The 16,238-nt window shown below is 51.7% G+C and overlaps 2 long non-coding RNA genes across 3 annotated transcripts; one reads left to right on the forward strand and one right to left on the reverse strand.

The window, feature by feature from the left end:
- Positions 1-7,598: 7,598 nt before the first annotated feature.
- On the reverse strand, positions 7,599-14,811 carry LOC148005490 (uncharacterized). Of its 2 annotated transcripts, XR_015623411.1 has the most exons (5): positions 14,496-14,811; positions 14,305-14,373; positions 13,733-13,867; positions 11,185-11,261; positions 7,599-9,386 (listed from the first exon to the last, which is right to left on the reverse strand). It is a non-coding gene; the product is annotated as an uncharacterized LOC148005490 (long non-coding RNA). The 2 variants fall into 2 exon arrangements; XR_015623412.1 differs by lacking the exons at positions 13,733-13,867; positions 14,305-14,373 and having other exon boundaries at positions 14,496-14,805.
- Positions 8,721-12,549, forward strand: LOC148005491 (uncharacterized). Its single transcript, XR_015623410.1, has 2 exons — positions 8,721-9,128; positions 10,333-12,549. It is a non-coding gene; the product is annotated as an uncharacterized LOC148005491 (long non-coding RNA).
- Positions 14,812-16,238: the final 1,427 nt, after the last annotated feature.

Genomic DNA, 16,238 nt, shown 5'->3' on the forward strand with positions numbered 1-16,238 from the left:
GGAGGTTCCTTCCTCTCTGATGACTCTCGCTGTGTGAGGTTGACACACAAAAGCAGCCGGCACACAAATCAGAAAGAAAAGAGCAGAAATCTCCAAGGAGAAATGGGCAGAAGACCCTGAAAACAGTTTGCACAGGGATAAATGAGAGGTCCGCGGACCTGTGGGAAGGAGCCAGGTTCGTTGTGAACGCAGACTGTGAGTTAGAACCATAGTGTCATTTCGGCTGGATGCTCAGTATGGAGAAGGAGAGGAGCGCTTCTAGTGATTGGCAGGGACTCGGAAGGCGAGGCTCCTACGTGTTGCTGGCGAGTAACCGTTGGTGTGTCCACCATGAGCAAGTGCTGGGCAGTACCCATTGAAGTTGAACATGTGCAGATCCACTTACGAGATCTATAATAGGAAAATGGTTACCCAGCAAGCTTGGTTGTCCCATTGCACAGACTGTGCTTGATCGAACGCAGGCGGGAGGTGCAGCGGTAGGAAGTCCGTTAGGATCATGCGCTTGCCCCCGACGGGACGAAGGTGGCGAGTACGAAGCCTGATGGCTAATGTAATTCACACACATACCTCAGAATGCCCGGTATGGATCTGGCCAGTGTCCATCATGCCGTTCTCTATTTAATAAGCTTGCTTCAAAATTGGCTCAAAAACTGTGGTAAGTGGCTTATTCTCTCCCAGTGGTGTTAAGACACCTCAATGATGGTGTGCTCCGAGAGGTCTAAGTGAGAAACTCACCTGAATGTGGGGAGCACCTCCAGATGGGCGCCAGCCTCAGTAAGTAGGAGAGAGCAAGCTGGGCACAGCATTCATCTCTCTCAGCTTCCTGACCACAGATATAACTACTTGACTAACTCCTGCCTGCCATGGTCTATCCTGACATGATGGGTGACTATCAAATTGTGGGCTGTCCATCACACTGTCAGCTGTCCATCACACTGTGGGCTGTCCATCACACTGTGGGCTGTCCATCACACTGTGGGCTGTCCATCACACTGTGGGCTGTCCATCACACTGAGAGCTGTCCATCACACTGAGAGCTGTCCATCACACTGAGAGCTGTCCATCACACTGAGAGCTGCCCATCACACTGAGAGCTGTCCATCACACTGTGGGCTGCCCATCACACTGAGAGATGTCCATCACACTGAGAAATGTCCATCACACTGAGAGATGTCCATCACACTGAGAGATGTCCATCACACTGTGGGCTATCCGTCACATGCAGGAGGTGGGGAACATGTGTACACACACACACACACACACACACACACACACAGAGTTTTTGTTTTTGTTTTATTTTGTGACAGGATCTCACCATGTAGTCCTGGCTATTCTGGAACTCATTATGCAGACCAGGCTGGCCTCAAACTCACAGAGATCCACCTGCCTCTGCCTCCCAAGTGCTGGGATTAAAGGCCTGAGCCACTGTGCCCAGTTTATGTACTCAAAATAAATTCTTTTAAATGAGGCTGAGGATACAGCTCAGTTGGTAAAGTGCTTGCCTAGCATGCACAAAGCCCCGGGGTCAATCCCCAGAACTGCATACCCTGGGTGTGGTGGTGCATGCCTTTAGTGCCAGCACTGGGAGGCCATGGCAGGAAAATCAGGAGTTCGAGGCCACCATCCTCAGCTACACAGTGAGGTTAAGGCCAGCCCAGGATACAGAAGACCCTGTTTCAAAAGACAAAACAAGGGGGCTGGAGAGATGACTCAGTGAATAAGGGCACTGCTCTTCCAGAGGTCCTGAGTTCAATTCCCAGCAACCACATGGTGGCTCACGGCCATCTGTAATGGGATCTGATGCCCTCTTCTGGTGTGTCTGAAGAGAGTATCAGTGTACTCATATAAAATAAATACATCTTAAAAAAGGGGGAGGGGGACAAAACAAGATGCTGGGGAAATGATACTGTGGCTAAGAATTGCTCTTGGAGAGGGCCTGAGTTTGGTTCCCAGCACCCAGCTCAGATGTTTCACAACCACCTGTGCCTGTGGCTCCAGGGGATCTGCCACCCTTTTTGGCTTCTGCAGGCACCTGTACTCACGTGCACCTACCCACACACGGATAGACACAAATACAGTCTTAAAACGTAATAAAGTCGATTCCTTTATTTAAAATAAACAAGGAAATAGGACTTGGAGACATGGGTCAGAGGTCAAGAGCACTGACTGCTCTTCCAGAGGACCCAGGTTCAATTCCCAGCAACCACATGGCAGCTCACATAGCCTGCAACCCCAGTCCCAGGGAATCCGACACCCTCTCACAGACATATATGCAAGCTGAAGGACCCTAGTTCTTACTAAAGTGTAAGCTATTAAAGAGGCTTGGCCTGGTAGAAAGTAGGCAGGTTACAGGATTCCTGTGAAGGACCCTAAGGGCTTTCACCAACCTTATACCCACCGCCTCAGGTCAAGACTAGGCCAAGTTCCATTCTCCACCCACAGTTCTTGGGAGGAGCAGGGACATTCTTGAAAATCCGAAGAATGTACTGACTGATGGCCACCTGACCCTCTGGTCCCAGATAGAGTTTGAATGCATGCCATATGCTTGCTAGCCAATAGATTCAAAGGTCAATATGGTTAGCCAATAACTTTAAACTGTAACCTTGCTGATGTAACCTGTACCCCTAAAAAGTATGAAAGCTGCTTGTTATAGCCATTCGGGGTCGCCTTCTAGTCACTTGCCATGAGGGATTGAAAGTCCACCCGATGCACCAGAAAACAAACCTCTTGCGTTTGCATCGAACTCTGTTCTCATGTCTCACTTTGGGGGTCTCCCAGTAGTTAAGACTCACTTAGAGCCTTACAAGGCAAAACAGCACGCATATAAGGCAAATAAATACATTTTACAAACAAACAAAGAATAGAAGAGCTGTCCTTGAGGAAGCCCAGGGGCCCTTGCGATCCTGTTCTACTCCTTCAGCTCTCCTCCCAAGTCTCAACAGTGGCCTCATAAACCACCCGTGGACAGCATTTACACCAGAAAGTCTTTAAAACGAGAAAAAACAAACTGGCGTATCTATTTTCCTTAAATTTAAACTTCCCTTGAAGCCTAAGCTTTGCTTCACTTTAAACATGGCTGTAAATGGCATCTTTTGAGAAATGGAACTTAATCCACGGGCTCGGGTACAGCCCCGTTATCTCCCTCCCTGCAGGCTTCCACAGAAACTCCCAGCATACCTTGGGATTGCGCCCATGTGCCGCTCCATTTACATACTTAATAAACTCACTAGCTTGGCGTCCCTGCACCTTCCCCTGAAATTCTGTGCTGAAGCCAAGGATCTCGCTCCTCCTGTGTGGGTGTCCCCCTGGGGACAGAGCTGCTGGTGGCTGTGTGGGGCTGTCTCCTGGCTGCTGCTGACAGGGCCAGTGTCTCTGTTTCTGATATTTATCCGAAATCCTGCAGTTCCCTCCCCTTCAACGCAAATGAGCTGTGGTCGATGTCTTCTCCCCACACATGCACACAGCATCAACGCAGCTCCACTCTGTGTCTGTCCAGCTCTCTTCTTTTTCAGGAATAAGGTTTGGCAGTGTGCTGATGTTAAAAGAACCTTTAGAACGTCTTTCTGTACTCGCCAGCGCCTGCAATCAATCGGGTTCTTATTTGTTTGGTGTTTTTGAGACAGGGTCTCTCTACTATGTACTCCTGGCTGTCCTGGAACTCACTCTGTAGACCAGGCTGCCCTCAGACTCACAGAGATCCCCCTGCCTCTGCCTCCCAAGTGCTGAGATTAAAGGCGTGCACCATCACACCCAGCTTGCTCCTTTTCTAAATAATAAAGCTGGGAGGTAAAGAGATGGCTCAGTGGCTAAGAATGCTAGCTGCTCTTCCAGAGGACCCCGGTTTGATTCCCAGCGCCGCACGGCAGCTCACAACTGTCTGTAACGTCAATCCAGGGGATCCAACGCCGACTTCTGGCCTCCATGTGCACCAGGCATACATGTGGTGCCCAGATATACAGGCAGTAAAAGACTCAGGCACATAAAATAAAAAATAATAATAAATTAAAAATAAATACTAAAGCTGTTCTTGGGCTCCTGGCTTGCCCATCACTAGCTGAGTAACTTTGAGCAGATGCATTTAACCTCAGCGCTTAGGAGGCAGAGTCAGGTGGATCTCTATGAGTTTGAAGCCAACCTGATCCACACACCGAGTTCGAAGACAGTGAGACCTCTCAATAAAAAGAAGTCAATTAGGTAATTCAGTGGTAGAGCTATCAGGGAGGCAGACCGCTACAATATGAGGCAACCTTTGTTCCAGGTTTCGAAGACTCTCTGATGACATTCTTAGCTTCCAGGTTTGTGGCTGTTAATACATGCCAAAGGTTTTACCTGCTAGTCACAAGGGTTTTAGGCCAGACATAGAGGTGGGGATAAAAGGCCCCTGAGGGAGCTAAAGATAGCCCGAGATAATTTGCTCCAGGGAGAGCAGCATTCTAGTTTTCTGCAATCCTGAGGTTCCCGTCAGTCAGGCCTGCATCTTCTTCAACACCGACGTTATCTGCCGGTTTCATAATATGGCTCCCAGCTCATGACGGTGCCAGGGCCTCAGCCTCCCATGTGCCGGGATTGTTCCAGCACCACGCTCCTGGCTTAGATCCCTCTTAACGGTCAGGACGATTTTTACGCAGACAATGCTGTGTTTACGGTTGCAGGTGTGCTGGAGGAAAAGCCAGGAGACCACCCTGCCCCACTCTCAAGATTACAGCTTGAAAGACCCTACCCACTCCGTCAAAAGACCTGTCTGTTCCCCACAGGATGGGGGCTCCAGGCTACAGAGACGGAAGGCATTGTCTGGCCCAGGGGGGCTTTGAGACAAGCGTGCCTCTAAGAAGAGAGGACAGCTGGTGTTACAGGGGAGGGCGACACCCTGAACAGATTGAGTCCAGGAGACTCATGGAGTTTCTGGACACCCTGAAGCAGGGCAAGAGAGAACCTCCAGGGCAGTCCCAGAGAATCCCAGGGACAGTCCCCAGAATCCCTTGGGTGTAATCCTGGGGATTCCCTGCACAGAAGGGAGCCCTGCCCCTTGGCTTAGGTTGGGGTGAGACATATGAGAGCTAGATGGGGAGCTGCAGTGGGAGAACATCTTACCCTGTAGCTAGAGAGCTTCCTGGCTCCCCTCGATCCTCCTCCTTCTCCTCCCCGCCCTCTGGCTTCTCTTCCTGTGGAGACAGCTGGTGGAAACTCCTCTTCCTTCATTTTCCTGTGCGTGACTCAGCTAGGCAGTTTCTCCTCAGCCCCCAGACCAGCCTGTCTCCACCCCCACCCCCACCCCCAGCTGACTCTCTTCCCTCAGGGCTCCCCAGAACTGCACATCCCCCCCCCATCAATTTCATGTGTGAAGCCCCACTGAAAATCCCTTCCAGGAACTCAGCCTAGGAGGGAAAGGGCACCTGACCTGAGCAGCCACCTGGGGAGGGGCCACCAGCCCTCCTGGTGGGTACCCTGAAGTGTGCAGTGGAGCCTCAGATGGCCACCCTGATCCAGAGCTGAGTGAAAAGGAGCAGTCAGGCAGGAGAGGAGGGAGCTCAGGGAGGAGTTTCCAGAAAGCACAAGGACATAGAAAACACTGGAAATGTTCAGAGGCAGGAGGTGTGGCCAGTATGGAATGCTGCAGGGAGAGGCAGACCAGCCTTGACCCTGGGGAACTGAGAACCTTCCTCACCCTTCATCTCAGCCCACCCAGACAGCCCTAGAAAGCAGCTGCAGAAATGGCCTGTGGTCTAGTCCCTTCCCTGGATGCTGAGGTGGAGGTGGTAGGACTCTCTAGAGCCCAGCCCCAAGTACCCAGCCCAGGTACCCAGCCCAACTCTGTAAAGTCTACTTGTGCCAAGGCCCTGCCCAGAGGCCCAGATAAGAGGCCCTCTGCCTGGAAGCACTTAGAAGCCGGGTTAGATCCAGTTTGTCACCCTGGTTTTGAGAGGCCCCTCTCACGCCACGCCCCCAAGGAAGTTCCCCCAACAAGCTACACTTGAGGCTTGTATCCAGCTGGGCACACCCAAGTTATGTCAACTTCAAAGTCTCCTCCCTGCCAGCCAACCCATTTTCAGCCTCAGTTTCCCCATTTGTAACAAGCTGCCCTGCTACCTGATTGCTGAGAGGACCTGATGTCTGGGGCACAATAGATGTCTGTGCCACCAAGGCCCAGTTCAGCGATTAGCAGATGTGGCTCAACCTTTGAACAAGCCCAGCTACTGGGACCTCCAGTTCACCTGTCCATGGAGTGCCGACCACTTCTGCTGGACAGAGCCGTCCCTGAGACCCAGTACTTGTCACTGCAAGCTGAGGACCTGTTACAAGCAGAGCAGGGCGAGGGAGGAAGTCCCTGCTTCTGCTCTGGACTTGAGCAGTTAGCCCTTGGCCAGGTAAACAAGAAAGGTTGAAAGCCAGGTGTGCTGTCCTCTGGGTCTGTCTTTTCAGAACCCAGCCTGAGAAGGGCTACAGGGGAGTCAGTCACTCCGTAGGGACCTCAGTCATTCTGCCCATGCTCCAAAGGTTAGAGGCAGAGCAGGGAGGACTGAGACCCTGAGAGAAGACAACATAGGAGATAACACCCCTTACCTTGGCAAGCTGACCACAGTGCCAACCCCAGGGTGACCAGAGTCCCCTTCAACCTTAGTCTGCCTGTGTTCCCCTTAACACCAGTTGAGAGCGGGTGACCCACCTCTCATGCCCGCCATTCTCCTTCAAGACTCAAACTCACGCCAAGTGATCTGCCACTTCACAGCCACCCAGCCCAGCTTCCTGTGTCTTGCTGGCAGGCCACCATGCAGGGCCTTTTCCCTGCTTCTCCTTTTGGAATGAATCCCCCCCCCCTTTCCCACTGATTCAGCCCTTGGCTTGTGCCTTCCATGAGCCACATCTGAAAGTTCCAACCACCCCAACCACTGGACTTCAGCCATGTCCTTAGCTGGGCACCGGGATACTTTTCCTTGGCCTAGGCATCTTGGCCATTTTCCTTGGCCACAGCTGGGCAGAGCCGGCGGGACTTGACACACATCTCCAGCAGCCTCTGGAGGCTAGAAGCTAGCTTTCCATCATCTTGATCCATGGCCTAAGAAGCCATAGCCCCCAGCCTGGTAGATACCTGCCTGGGGCCAAGTGTCTTATCAGGAACAGACAGAAGGCCTAGATCATGGCGCGCACACAAACACCAGGGCACTTCTTGCTGCTGAGAATTCCCTAAGCCAAGCCCTGGGGTAGGAGCTTCTGTGGCCCAGCACAGGGTGCTGCCTCAGTGGTCAGTTAGTGCCTGCCCTCCCCCACCCCGTGATCCAGTGAGCCACAAGTGTGGCTGCAGCCAAGGGGAGGTGGGGGATGACTCAGCCCTGACACATCAGCTTCCAGAAAAGGAGACAGCCACCCGTTCACCAACACAGGAAGGGCCGTCGACTCTGTTAGCTGAGTTGGTGCAATGTGCATTTTCGTGTCCTCACTCTCTGGTTGAATGGGGCCGGACAGACCAGACGCAAGCCTAGGAAGCAAGCAGGGAGAGTGAGGTGGGGTAAGGGCACTGAAGTTACTCCTTGGCCTCTCGAACAACACAACACCCAGTAGGCCTCTTGCCAAAGATACCCAGCAACACTTGAGACAAGATAGAGGTGACAGGAGAAGAGAACAGGCCCCGGGCTTTAATTCTGACCCTCACCATGTCTTGCCAAGTACATGGGAATTTTGATATAATTGAACAGTCCACCTGCAACGGATCCGCCCTGTCCTTTGAGAAACGTTACAGATCCTTAAGGTGGCCAAGGAACTAGTAAGTCCAGCCTCCTCCTGTCCTAGGTAGGGTCTCTTTCATCAAGGTTTTATCTCCCTGGCACTCCCTTCCCCAGGGGCAAGCCTACTGTCTGAAGATCTCTTTGAGGGCAGAATTCTGTGCAAGGGAAAGGACTAGAGCCTGCAGGTAAAGCTGCTTGCTGCCCAGACTGATGACTGGGGTTCAGGCCTAAGGACTGTGATGGGAGGAGACAACTGACACCTGCAAGCTGTCCTCTGGCTTCTGCACATGCACTGTGGCACGTATGCTCGCACATGTGCGTGTGCGTGCACGCAGACATGCAAATTGGTGTGAAGAAAGTTTCTTTTAAGAAAAATAGAGGGACGGTGAAGCTGGCTCAGCCGTTAGGAATGTGAGTGTTGTTCTTCCTGAAGATTGGTTAGTTTAGATCCCAGACCCACAATATAGGGCTCACCATGGGCTGTAGCTCCAGGGAGCCATGCTTCTGGCTTCTGCAGGCACATGCACATCCTACCGTGTCCCCCCTGACTCACACACATATAACCTAGATCAATAAAGTATTTTTTTAAAACTAAACCAGTGCACGCGTTCCTGAACATGTGAACTTAGCTGCAGATAAAGTAATTCAGAGCCCCGCATCCCATCATCAGTCACTGAGGCACATGGAAGCCGTCCTCTCCTTATGTCTGCATTTGTCTCTCTTCAAGTACCTCTTGTCTTTCTGCTTTGAAAATATACTTACTAGCTTTGTTTTGCTTTGACTCATCCAGAAATTATTTTCTGAGGCAGAGGCCAAGGAGCAGGGTGCCTCCTGACTCTAGGGGCTCAGGCCCTGCCAGCAACATCCGTTCGTTCCCTGCTACTGATGGCTCACTGACTCACTGGGCAAACATCTTCACTCCTTGGCCCAGGCATGGGAGGGGACCAACGTTACAAACCCCGGCCGAGATGGGAAGGGAAGACGGATGTCATCGTCCCCACAGAAGGAAGTAGAGCTCATGAGGAGGACCTAAAGGGCTGGCCAGCCCTTCATACCCTATCCCAGCATGGACATTCTGAGCACAGATCTGCTGGACAGATAAGCGCTCTCGTGCAAAGTGTCCAGAGGAAGAACTTCTGGAAGGACTTACTCCCACAGAGCTTGGCATAGCTTTCTCATCTCCCAGACGGCAGATCAGGCACTGGCTCCATCCATCACAACCGGGGTCTGGAGCTGGGGGAGGGGTGCGTCTAGGAACAACTCACTGTGGCGAAGGATTCAGTATAGCATCCAGTACCTGTCCCACCTCACCCATCAGACCCTGGGAGTCAGCATACAGATTTCCTGAAGCCTAGTGAACAGCATCAGGCCAGCCACTGTCTCTCTCTAGGGATCCTGATATCACAGGTAATGAATGGGAATTTGACATCTATTTCCTTTGCAAATAAGGCAAGGTAATAAAGTGTCCTTGGACGGACCGTAGTGAGACACCAGCTGGAGAGGCAGCAAGAAGGCTGGAAGCCCAGGAAGGGGGCAGCAGATGTGCAGGCCCGGGAGGGCGGCTTGAGTCAGGGTCGATGGATAGGAGAGCTGCGTCCTGGGGAGATTGCGGCTGGCTACAGCATTAGGAGTGGTCCTCCAAGTCCAGGCTGAAGACGTCCCTGCCTGGGGAAGTAAGATACAAAGGGGCAAATCAGGAGCCAGCCTTGTGTTACCTTGGGATACACAGGTGAGTGCAGTGCGTGGGTGCCCTGAGGCAGGGGCTGGAGGTGCCTGACAGGCACATGAGGAAAGGTCACACGCCATAAACAAGGTTACTGCCCATAAACAAGGCAGTGGGTCCTGTCAAGCTGGGAAGCAAACTGGATGAGGGCAGTCATAGCTTCCTGTCTAGCAATAGTGCATAGGGCAGACGTTGTGTAAGAACTGGATGTTCTAAACTCATCATTCAGGCTGCGTGTTGTGCAAGCAACCCAATCCTGGGGGGAAGCTAGAGTGACTGTTGGCCAGCGCCCCAACATAGGGGTACTAGCGGCCATGCAACAGCAGCCTTGCTGTTCCCAGGGAACCCTGGGATCAAGAATGAAGAGGAAGTCAGCAAACCCTGGGGTCACCTGGGACGGGATGCACTTTGTTTAGATGTGGAGTGGGGGGTCTATCTGGGAATGGCTCAGCACCCAGAAAGGAAATAGTTGGTGTAGCTTTCAGGGTCAGACCCAGAAGAGACAATCCCTCCCCTGGGCCCCAGTGTCCTCTATAAAGCAGGGGTTTCTGTGCTCAGCTCACAGAGGCTGAGAAAGTCAGAGGAGCCCAGGACAGCCAGGCGCTTATATGGGTGTGTTTGTCCCCTGAAGATTAGTCACAGGTCACCTAGTACCCGACTTAGATCTGTGATTTAGATGTAAAGGGATGAAAGAATTAGCTTGCCTCTGAAGACAAAATTAGAATTTTTGTTAAACGTATTTTGTAGCGTGTGTGTGTGCGCGCGCTCTCTCTCTCTCCTACCATGTGAGCTCTCCCACTAGACTTAGTGGCAGGCATCTTTACCCACTGAGCCATCTCAATGACCCATAGTAGGACTATTTTTTAATTTTTATATTTTATTTTTTAGATTTATTTATTTTATCTTACACGTAAGTGTTTTTGCGTGCCTGGAGCTTGTGGCGGTCAGGGCCTTTGTAACTGGAGTTAAGGACGGTGTGAACCCGGAACCAGACCTCTGGGAAAGCAACAAGTATTCTGACTCACCGAGCCATCTCTCTAGCTCCCCACAGCAGGATTCTCAAAGGGACTTGAGCATCTCTCTACTCGTGTCAAGTCTGATGCTCGGCGAGCTGTCGAGGGAGACCACGTGCATTTCGGTCATGAATGCGCGTGAACGTGGAGCTGAAGCCCCAGAGAATGTGGTTGGTGGAGTTCACTGGCTCTGTAAGCAGGATAATGGGGACTGAGCAAATACACGCTGGTGTTTAAGGGCCGTCATGTGACTCTGAGCACGTCGCTGTCACAGGCTGAGTGTCAACCCTGAAAACTCATAGGTGAAGAGTCCCATAAAATACAGTGACCTGAGTCGGGAGGATGAGCAGAGGTAGGGTCACCATAGCTGGGGTGCTCCATAATCATCGAGTGACCTCTTGATACCGCCCTGTTAGCCACCTGGCATCTCTTTCTATCCTACAACCTGCGGGGCATGCCTTATGCCCACATATTTTAATGACCTGGCTTCTCAGAGTTTCTGGGCCATCATCTGGGTATGACAGGGCAGAGTGGGTTGTCCATAGTTGATCAGGAGACTGAAGACCAGTATGGAAACAGGGAGAGACATTCAGGGAGCCAGGAAGACCAAGTTGGGAGTGGTGGGGTGCCTCAGGAACGACTGGGACCAATAGGGTTGTTGAGAGCTGGCCCACAGCCATGTCCCTTCACTTCAGCATGACATTTGTCAGTCCGTGTTATAACCTACCTCAGAACGCTTTCCCGAGACCTGGGATCCCACAGCCAAAGCCAGCGGAGAGGACGTGTGGGCTCCATTCGCATCACCTGAAGAACACAGATGGAGTGTCGGCCCTAACCTACGCGTTCTGCACTTCTTCACTCCAGACCTCTCCCCCTACTTGCCCCCACCCCCTAAACGTCTAAAGACTCAAGACCAGTAAGAATAAAGATGCACTCCTTCAGAGGCAATGGTGGGACCAATCACCTTACACTCAAAGCCTCAATGGGGTACATGAAGGGATGCCTTTGGGCACCCGTCCCTACCCCACCCCCAAATCCTAATACCCAGACTGTAGTTCCAATGACTGCAGAACCCCCTTTTGCAAAAGGTGACCCAACGGCATCAAAAATTCCAAGACCCATGGCCTTCCCGCCTTCATTGCACCAAGCAATGTGAGAAGTCGTACACATGTCTTTCAGCTATGCTCTGATGGGGCAACCAGAGGCCTGGAACAGAAGAAGAGGTCTCTGTGTGCATCAAGGCGTGGAGGGGTAGAGTTGTGGCTTGGACTCATCGGAGGTCAGCGGAAAAGCCCAGTTAATGTCTCTGGGCATGGTTCCTGATCCTATCATGGCTGGCCAGGGGGCTGGGGTAAGGAAGGCTACCAAACACTTAGTGATCCGTGCGCAGCTGTCTAGTTCAGAGCCCAGCCACGAGGGGCCAGCATTTGTGCAGAGGAAGAAGGCAGGGGCAAGATGAGCACTGGTGCCTGCAACCTCATGCTGGGCGGCCCCCACCAGGAAGGCTTGTCTAGATGTGTACTGCTTCCTAATGGCTGACTACACCAAGCCCTTGACCACCAGTCTAATGGCTGTGTGGATTGCCATGTGTTTAATGGGGGTATATTTCAGAGCAGTGGAAAGTAATGAGCTGGAGTCGGGGATGTCTTTGTTAGATAGACAGAGAAAGGGTACTTGTGAACTCTCAACAATATGGCTGCCTCAACAATACCAGCATGATGATGATACTGGTTGATAGGTCGGCTCAGACACGAGTAAGTCCATAAGGTCCTAGCCCTTATGGACTAGTGACTGCAGAGAGAAGAAGACTCCATTTCCAGCACGGATGGCTCCCCCACAGGCTATCCTGTGCTAAGTGGTCAGCCTGGACACCAAGTCTCCTGGACACTGGTCAGTGCAAGCTAAACGAACTGAGTAGGGGCTTGAGAGATGGCTCTGCAGTTAAGAACACTTGCTGTTCCAGTGTACCCTGGTTTGTTCCCAGCACCCACATGGCAGCTCGCAACCATCTGTAACTCCGTCAGATGATCTGACACACTCTTCCGGCCTCCGCAGGCACTTCGTGCACATGGTGCACAGACATACACCTAAATGCAGGCAAAAATATCCATACGTGTAAAGTAAAATAGAATAAGCATATTTTAAATGGACTCAGAGGGTTATACATACACATATGAATATATAAATATATACATATAATGTGTATATACTTGTAACAATAAATCAAAGAAGGGATCGTGAATTTGGGGGTACTAGTGAAGAGTTGGTGAGAGGAGGGAGGGGCGGGAGTGCTATAGCTGAAGTGCTGATGTGTGAATTTTTCAAAAAAATACATGTGTGTGAGTATAAGTGTGTACGGATGTGAGAGTGTTTGCATGTGAGTATGTGTGTGAAAGTTTGTGAATGTGTGTGTGTGAACATGTGTGTGCATGAGTGAGACAGATGTAGTGCTCATGTGTGAAGGTCTCGGAAAAATCCGTGTGTGTGAATGGGGGGGGGTATGAGTGTGTGTGAGTGTGAGTATGTGTGTGTGAGTGTGAGTATGTGTGTGAGTGCATGTGAGTGTGTGAATGTATGTGAATGTGAGTGTGTGTGTGTGTAAGTGTGTGTATGTGTGAACAAGTTAGAAATACAGGAAAGTACATAGTGAGTCAAAGGTTTCCGTAGAAATGCAAGGGTGGACGTGCTATAAAATCCTAGCCCTGGCAAGAGAGAGAGAGAGAGAGAGAGAGAGAGAGCACTGAAAATGAAGGAGAAATGACCTCATCTCCAGAGGTACAAATCTGGGGGCAGAGAACACAGAGTGAAATTCCGAGGGGTCTCGAGTGTTTCCTGGCTGGCGGCTCCAGGGTACGTAAGAACGAAAACTCACCGGGCTATAAAACAAGACTTGGTTACACATCAGCTAAATGCGTACATTGTTTTATTAGTCCCTGTGTTCCATAAAGCTACTGGCATCATGAAAGCTGACGTGTCTTGGCTGTGGGCCATCAGCCAGGTGTAGCTAACAAAGACGGAGCTGTGCTGCCGAGGAGATCCAAGCGTAGGTGCCCGTGAGCCTCCGTACCGTCTTCAGGGTGCCCCGTTTAACATGCTGCTGCTCCACTGACACTCAGGGCTGCAGCACCAGAACTCATACATGGGCCACGCATGTTCTCTTCACAAGACACAGTAGGGCCTTAGGACCTTACACCTGAGGCCACTTTAATGGTAAGATTCCCAGTAAGACGCCCCAAGGCAAGATCATGCCCTAAAGAGATGGGGAAAACGTCTACCTGTCCGCTGGTGAGACCGACATTCTCCAAGTGTCTGTGCCCGTGAAGGACTGCAAATGTACATCCCGTATTGATCTTAGGGCTGTAGATGAATTTCAGCGAGTAGGCGAATTCACGAACACAGAATCTGCAGATCTGAGATAATGCTCTGATGTGTTGTGCAATATCCAAACCAACAGGATCGAGCGTCTGACCTAAGTCCTTGGCCAATCAACCTGCCCACTGTCCCTTTTCACAGCAGATGCTTGGTCCTTGCTCTCACCTGACCTCCCCCAACCACCTCCACCCCCTGCCTTGGGTCAGGGATGGGTCCTCGCCAGTGTCTACCTCCTGCAGGCGAGGTACTCTCAGAACGTTCGTGGAGACACATGGGAGAAAGGGAGGGTGCAAAGGGCTGCTGTGAGGGGCATGGAGGCCTTTGAGGGCTGCACAGCACAGCTCATAGTCAGTTGGGTAGGAGCTTAGGGCTAGAACCAGTGAAGACCTTCTCACTAACGCCAAGGTAACTGGACGGTCCTTGTCTTTGTCAGACACCTGTTCAAGGCTGCTGGGAAGACGAGTGGTGTGCTCACCTGCTTTTATTTCCTTCTGTAACACCATCAGAGGGAGTCTCAGAGAACCCAGGAGGAAGAGAAAAGAAACTGTTTGCAAAGGCAAAAGATAAAAAGAAACCCGGATGATAGAGGGAATGAAACCAAGTCTGCTGTTTCCTGGGGTCCCGGCCTGCAGTGTCCCCTCTGCCTGCAGGAGTCACCTGCTGTACCTGCTGTTTGTCTGGGCCTTGTACACCAGGCTAACCATGCTGCCCAGCTGGAAGCCTTCTTTCTTGGAAACACCCACGCCTGCTTGCTTTGTTCCCAGTGAAGCTCAAGCTGGCAGTGCCGAGGTCTGCTCCGCCCTTGGTCTGATCACAGTCAGTCCCTGGTTCCTGATGAGGCGGGAGTGAGCTCTCCTCAGGTGGTGGCCTCAACATGTCCGCATGGGGCACAGCTCAGTGTGGGCAGGTGTGTGGGCCTCTGCCTGAGTGCGCAGTCAGCACGAGGCATGGGTGGCTGGTGCAGGCCTGCGTGTCTGTAGGCATCTAGTGTTGAGCTCTGAGGAGGGATGTGTGCACTTCCGGCTGTGAGGACAGACTCACACTCCAGGATGTGTGCTGCCCAGAGCTATGGTTACTAGAAAGAAACTTCTAAAGTCATGGGGAGCCCAGAGAAAGCACATCTCTGAGGCCACTTTGGTAACCCACCAGAGGGTGACAGTCAAGGGGAGAGAGAGAAAGAGATAGAGAGAGAGAGAGAGGGATAAAGAGAGAGAGAGATAAAGAGAGAGAGAGATAGAATCAGACAAGGACAGAGACAGAGAGAGAGAGACACAAAGACACACAGAGAGACAGAGACAGAGAGAGATACACAGAGACAGAGAGGCAGAAAGATAGAGACAGACAGGAAGACAGAGACAGAGAGACACACAGAGAAAGACAGAGACACAGAGAGAGACAGAAAGAGATACACAGAGACAGAAACAGAGAGGCAGACATAGAGAGACATAGAGACATAGAGAGACACAGAGATAGACAGAGACACAGAGATAGAGAGAGATACACAGAGACAGAGACAGAGAGGCAGACGGAGGCAGACACAGAGACAGAGACAGAGACATAGAGACAGAGACAGAGAGGAGAAAGAGAGAATATGGTGGCACAAGCCTGAAATCCTACTACTTTCCAAGGGCCGAGACAGGAGAATTAATATTTCTAAGGTACACAGTGCAACAACTCACAAAGCAAGCAAAAAGGGAATGGGACAATGGGACAGGCCTGAGGACAGCAGCAGCACTCAGGCAGGGAACATTCCTGAGAGCCCAAGCTGAGGTTCCAGGAAAGCCCCACTCCTCCAGGACCCAGAGCTGCAAACTGCCACATCTCTGACCCCTGATCCCAGCTACCAATGAGCTACTCTGCCTGCCTCACCCTACTCTGCTTCTCATGGCCTGGCCTGACCCTGAGGTACAGCTCCAAAGGGCCCACACCTCCCTCAGGAGCCTCTGTGGAAGACCCTGGAAAAATGACACAGTTCCCTCACACAGCCACTGCCCTCTCATGGAGGGACTCAAGGGGATGAGGGATAGTAGTCAGGCTGAGGCCAGCCAGGCCAGAGCCACATTCCTCCTTTTGGGTAAATAAACACACCCTCTGACCAAAGGCAGCCCAAGATAGAGATGAATTAACCTCCGACCTCTTCCCAGAAGGTGCCAGACCTAGGTGATGTTGGGTAACCAGAACTGCAGCTCAGCTCAGACAGAAGGTCTGGGTGCTAAGGTTGAGTAGCGCTGAGTGGCTCCTCAGGTGGCTGCAAGGACTGTGCATTCTAAGAACAGCCGAGTCCTGCAGGAACTGCCAAGACTTACATCCCAGGCTGGGCAGTGTCCAAGAGCCAGTCAGCACCTGCCCTGACAGTGCACACCGAGCACTCAGGGGGCATCCCAACACTGGCTAGCTATCAAAGGTTGC

This window comes from Rattus norvegicus, chromosome 6 (assembly GCF_021556685.1).
Source record: "Rattus norvegicus strain SHRSP/BbbUtx chromosome 6, alternate assembly SHRSP_T2T, whole genome shotgun sequence".
Lineage (NCBI taxonomy): Eukaryota > Metazoa > Chordata > Mammalia > Rodentia > Muridae > Rattus > Rattus norvegicus.